The sequence below is a fragment of the Macrobrachium nipponense genome, chromosome 41 (assembly GCF_015104395.2).
Source record: "Macrobrachium nipponense isolate FS-2020 chromosome 41, ASM1510439v2, whole genome shotgun sequence".
NCBI classification, from domain to species: domain Eukaryota; kingdom Metazoa; phylum Arthropoda; class Malacostraca; order Decapoda; family Palaemonidae; genus Macrobrachium; species Macrobrachium nipponense.
The window spans coordinates 13,094,861-13,100,955 of NC_061102.1; the positions used below are offsets into that span (position 1 = coordinate 13,094,861).

Below are 6,095 nucleotides of genomic sequence, written 5' to 3' on the forward strand. Positions count from 1 at the left end.
AGCTCACAAAGAGGCAAACATTCTCTGTTCCAGATCTCTTGATGGTGCTTTCAAAGGAGGTCAAAACTTTTAGTTTTAAACAGATTCTCTAAAGGAAGAGTTGGATTCTCTCCTTGAAGGAAAACTGAAAAATTAACTGTTCTGGTAAGCACTCTTGAACTCTGGACAGGAACAATTGGAACCAACAGTGTGAGAGAGAGAGAGAGAGAGAGAGAGAGAGAGAGAGAGAGAGAGAGAGAGAGAGAGAGAGAGAGAGAGAGAGAGAAATTTGTAACAGTTGTAACCACTATGAATCATAGTCCATCAATCAATAAACTTTTGTACTACAGGTAAAATAATTTTTAGGTTATCTCATACACTCCTGGAATCATGGTCAACAGTCCATGCACTACAACATAACTGGTCAAACCAAACACAATGCTACAAACATGTTCACATGTGCTATACTGCATAAGCACACCAAGGCTTGAGAGAACTGGAACATCTTTTGTGGGTGCAAAACAGAGAAATGTAATGCAAACATCCTGTTTATACAAGCATAGTTCAGCGCCACGCACAGACCAAACAAGTGGGTAACAGTGACTCAACCCAGCAAGCTTCAGGAGAAGCATAGGCTATGATGGTGGTAAATGATCAATACCATTAGCACCAGCTGAATATGGCAAGTAGTGAACAACCTGTGAATGGAACAAAGTTCTGACTAGGGCATCCATCCTAGGAAGCTCCCTATGTTCAGTGACAATGAATAGTACAGACTGCAGGAGTGCAGACATAGAGCTACTATGTGTAAGCAACTCTAAGGTCTGTGGCAACCCATTAGTAGTAAAGTATATCTTAGTTTAACCAGACCACGGAGCAGATTAACAACTCTCCTAGGGCTAGTCTGAAGGTTTAATTTTTATTTACATGGCAAACCAATTGGTTACTTTGCAACAGGACCTAGCACAGCTTATTGTGGGATCTGAACCACATTACATCACAAAATGAATTTCTAATCTCCAGAAATAAATTCCTTTGATTCTGCGCTGGCTGAAACCACTAGTAGACCATGGTGCGACACGATCACATACAAGCAAATCATCCTTGCATTCAAATGCACTGAAAAAGGAAGCCCTTCACATGATAACCCTCTGTATACACGCAGTCCAAGGACTATGTATGCATTCAATGCAAGGGTAAAGCTACCTCAAACAAAGATAAAGAGCTACTGCACTCACCACACACAAAGAAAGCCATTTCTTCTGAGAGGAAATCGCTGTCAGTGCTCGTGAACAGTATAGGGACCAACTAGCACTAAGTATAGGTAGTATTGTATTACTAGGCAAGTAGGTTAGCACACACCCTCCAGTACAAGCATGGTCCAGGTATCATATATGCACATCATGCTTGGGGTAATGCTGGTTCTACCACGTATGGGTGACGAGTTGCCCTTAACACACACCAGGTAAGTGGGTTAAGTTTTAGCTACTGCTGTCTGAAACAATTGAAGGCAAAGGGTGCTTGTTACCAAGTTTTAACAACCAACTCTAGCTGAGGAATAGGCTACTCCTAAATCAATATCGATAGTCAGTATTCCCCTTTGAACAAACATGGTGGTCTAGAAACAACCAAGCCTACATCAGCAACTAACCTAACATAACCCAGGTAAGATGCTGTGCCCTAAATTGTTACGTTACAATGAATCACTTGTAATTAGCCCATCAATGGGAGACATTTTAGCAGTGCACTGCATAATCTTCAGCTGTACCTACTAGCTAGGTAGCCCTAGTAATCAATGATAGACCGCTTTAGAGGTTAGTAACAGAACTATCGAGACAAGAAAGGAAGAAGAGCGTTTGCAATAGACTGGGAAGAGGCACAGAGTGTACATGGTAGTCAAGGTAGAAATGTAGGTACAAAGGAAATGTTGAGCCACCCTCATTAGGAATGCCTATAACCTAGGTAATTTATTAGGTTTGGATTTAGCCTATCCCTGTACTCTAATACTGGACACTTTACAGCTTTTAATTTCTTTTACACCTTATATCCTTTAGTAATTCTTGTTCAGGAGGTACCTAAAACTGCATAGAAAAACAGCAACTGTCATAGTCTAGGCCGCAGCGGAATAGGGTAATAATAGCCTATAGAAAAAACAGCAACTGTCATAGTCTAGGCCGCAGCGGAATAATACCTAATAGCTATATACCTAGGCTACATATAGATCTACCTTCAAGTGTTTTAGGTACTAGGCTAGCTACACTCCAGGGAGCCTACTGGTTGTTGTGATCACAAAGTCTGCACCATTATGCGTAAAGGAGGCTATATAGTAGTTTTCAGTTTAGTTCCGTATACCAGGACTTAACCTAACGTCAAGTCCTAGAGCGAAACTGGTCTAACCCATGTAAACCATTTGACACCTGAAGTACACTTTTCATATAAACATTAACATTCACTCTGATACCTGACAGTTTACCAGAACGGGCAGGGATTTGATAATATATACTAATATTTAATGGGTTTAACTATTCAAAACTATATTCATTTACAAAAGCACATCATCATCATCACAGCTGATCGATCAAGTTTACAATCACATCCGATTGTAAATAAACTTCTAGTGTGACAGGAACTTATGAACTAAGCAAGCACTATAACTAACAGATACACTTAAGAAGAACACGACTATGTTTGTTACTGTTGGATGGTACACCAGCAGATTCAATGTAAAACAAAGGAAGCGCGACTAGAAATTCTATTTCATAGATACCCAACTGATGGTTTACGCATTTCCTGTGACAACGTATTGTTTTTTGTAACACTTCTATTAGTAACATAATCGACGAAGATAGAGCACATGCATAACTTTCAAGGGTAGTGTTTAAATAAAGCAAATGCAGTGACAATATTTAAGGCAGGTTTAAGAAAAAAATTTGGTCCTCAGAATACAAGAAGATAATGGAGAAACGCAGTCCTATGCCAATGGTTGAGTTGAAAAGTTTGTTATTATTATTATTATTATTATTATTATTATTATTATTATTATTATTATTATTATTATTATTATTATTATTGCTCTATCACAGTCCTCCAATTCGACTGGGTGGTATTTATAGTGTGGGGTTCCGGGTTGAACATCCTGCCTCCTTAGGCTCCATCACTTCTTACTATGTGCGCCGTTTCTAGGATCACACTCTTCTGCATGAGTCCTGGAGCTACTTCAGCCTCTAGTTTTTCTAGATTCCTTTTCAGGGATCTTGGGATTGTGCCTAGTGCTCCTATGATTATGGGTACAATTTCCACTAGCATATCCCATATCCTTCTTATTTCTATTTTCAGATCTTGAAACTTATCCATTTTTCCCCTCTCTTTCTCTTCAACTCTGGTGTCCCATGGTATTGCGACATCAATGAGTGATACTTTCTTCTTGACTTTGTCAATCAACGTCACGTCTGGTCTATTTGCACGTATCACCCTATCTGTTCTGATACCATAGTCCCAGATGATCTTTGCCTGATCGTTTTCTATCACTCCCTCAGGTTGGTGTTCGTGGTACCACTTATTACTGCAAGGTAGCTGATGTTTCTTGCAAGTGCACAGGCTCCAGTGGAGGGCTTTTGCCACTGAATCATGCCTCTTTCTGTACTGGTTCTGTGCAAGTGCCGGGCATTCGCTTGCTATGTGGTTTATGGTTTCATTTTTCGTATTGCACTTCCTACATATGGGAGAGATGTTATTTCCGTCTATCGTTCTTTGAACATATCTGGTTCTTAGGCCTGATCTTGTGCCGCTGTTATCATTCCTTCAGTTTCCTTCTTTAGCTCTCCCCTCTGTAGCCATTGCCATGTGTCATCGCTGACTAGTTCTTTAGTCTGTCTCATGTATTGTCCGTGCATTGGTTTGTTGTGCCAGTCCTCTGTTCTGTTTGTCATTCTCCCGTCTCTGTATATTTCTGGGTCTTTGTGTCTACTTTTATTAGTCCTTCTTCCCATGCACTCTTTAGCCACTCGTCTTCACTGGTTTTCAGGTATTGTCCCAGTGCTCTGTTCTCGATGTTTGACGCAGTCCTCTATACTTAGTAGTCCTCTCCCTCCTTCCTTTCGTGTTAATCTGTCCGTATTTGCTCTTGGGTGTAGTGCTTTGTGTATTGTCATATGTTTCCTGGTTTTCTGCTGCGTAGTTTTGCCTTCGTCCATTCCACTACTCCTTCGCTGTATCTGATTACTGGCACTGCCCATGTGATTATGGCTTTTATCATATTTCCGGGTTGAGTTTTGACTTGAGTATCGCCTTGAATCCCTGCATATATTCTTTCCTGATCGTGTCCTTTATCTCTTGGTGTTTTATATCCCCTCCTTCCATTATTCCCAGGTATTTGTATCCAGTCTCATCTATGTGTTTGATGTTGCTCCCATCTGGTAGCTTTATCCCTTCAGTTCTCGTTACTTTGCCTTTTTGTATGTTGACTAAGGCGCATTTTTCTATTCCAAACTCCATCCTGATGTCCCCAGATACAATCCTTACTGTCTGGATTAGGGTATCTATTTCCTTGATGCTCTTACCATACAGCTTGATGTCGTCCATGAACATCAGTTGGTTGATTTTGTTGCCTCTTTTCTTGAGTTGGTACCCGGCATCCATCTTCTGTAGTACTTTTGTCATGGGAATCATGGCTACTACGAAGAGTAGTGGGGACAGTGAGTCGCCCTGGAAGATCCCTCTCCTGATATTAACCCCTGCTTATTATTATTATTATTATTATTATTATTATTATTATTATTATTATTATTATTATTATTATTATTAAGGATAGAAGGGAGATATCTGAACGGTACTATATAACTTGAAAGGGTTAATGTTGGTTTGAGAGTACTCATGAAAGTGACTATTTGGGAACGTACGGTTAATAGTAAGAATAATCTAACGAATGTCAAAACGCCAAGAGTTGGTGGGATTAAAATCAAGATACTGCGGTCTGCGGCACGGTGAAGGAATGACAGTCTACCATTCCCTTGGATCTTTTTACTCTTCCAAAGCCAACTTATGGTCTTTGGAGTGGCTGACCAAAGAATATAAGTTGGGTTTAGAAGAATAAAAAGATCTAAAGGAATGGTTAAGGGGGAATATTCGTTCCTCTGTATAAATTAAAAGCCGATGGGTCGAAAAAATCAGAGGCATATACTAATAGTACTATACCAAGGAAGTTGTATGGCTATCCAGAATGTAAGATGAATCATAGAAAGAAAAAGGAAGAGGGTAAGGCTAAACAAGTGTCTCTAAGCAATACTGTGAGGTTAATAGTACAGAAAAAAAAACAAGCTTGAATATGTAGACAGGAATATGGACGGTTTGTTGTAAAAGTGACGCTGGCTGACTAGAAACAGCGGCCCCATGTAGAAATGGGAAAAGCTGAAGGTATAGAAGTTGTAAACGTGACGTACGCCGAGACAATGATGCTTTATGCCTACACTGGCTGTCTAGTATCTTCCGGAAGGCGTGATGGCTTAAGTTGTAGATATAAACTGTTTGTACTGTATAGGTCATGTGTTCTGAGATAGTTTGAAAGTTAAATGGAAAGACGGGAGGAAAATAAGATTTTGAAGTGTCTCTAGTTTGGATGTGTTAGAAGGAAAGAAGAGAAGACTTAGTGCTGGATATAGATTGTGGTGGGTTGGTTCTCGAAAGGAAGTGTCGTAATTTTAGCATAACAAAATATTGCTTAGGATTAAATTCTTTATCCAATATCTAATGGTTTACATCTCATGTTTTTTTTTTCTTTTATAAAAACGAGAACTCTAGATGTCATCTGCGAAGGAAGGACGCAGGAAGTTTTGTTGATGTTAGCGTACGCTCATCACGTAGCCGATCGCTTATCTAATTTGTGTTGGCTTGAACAAGGTCTAGTGAATACTTCATCCCAAATGGTCACAAAGATTGATTTATAGATCTTAGGCATAAAGCCAAGCACTGAGGCAACTAAGGCCATTCAGCGATGAAACGGAAACTGACAGTAAAAGGTTTGAAAGGTGTAACAGGAGGAAAACCTCAAAGCAGTTGCACCTATGAACCAATTGTTAGAAGGTAGACAGTAAGATAGAAAGAAAGAGAATATGAACGGA

At 39.8% G+C, this 6,095-nt stretch overlaps 1 protein-coding gene across 6 annotated transcripts in view; it reads right to left on the reverse strand.

Annotated features, from left to right (window-relative positions):
• LOC135212515 (zinc finger protein 665-like) overlaps positions 1-2,693 on the reverse strand; it is a 47,313-nt gene extending 44,620 nt beyond the window's left edge. Inside the window, exon 1 of one of the 6 annotated variants that reach the window (XM_064246034.1) lies at positions 2,675-2,693. The gene's annotated coding sequence lies outside the window, so the exon portion shown is untranslated. Of the gene's footprint in view, positions 1-1,217; positions 1,985-2,206; positions 2,445-2,525 lie in introns of those variants that run through there. The other 5 variants (XM_064246029.1, XM_064246030.1, XM_064246033.1 and 2 more) reach the window with 5 other exon arrangements.
• Positions 2,694-6,095: the final 3,402 nt, after the last annotated feature.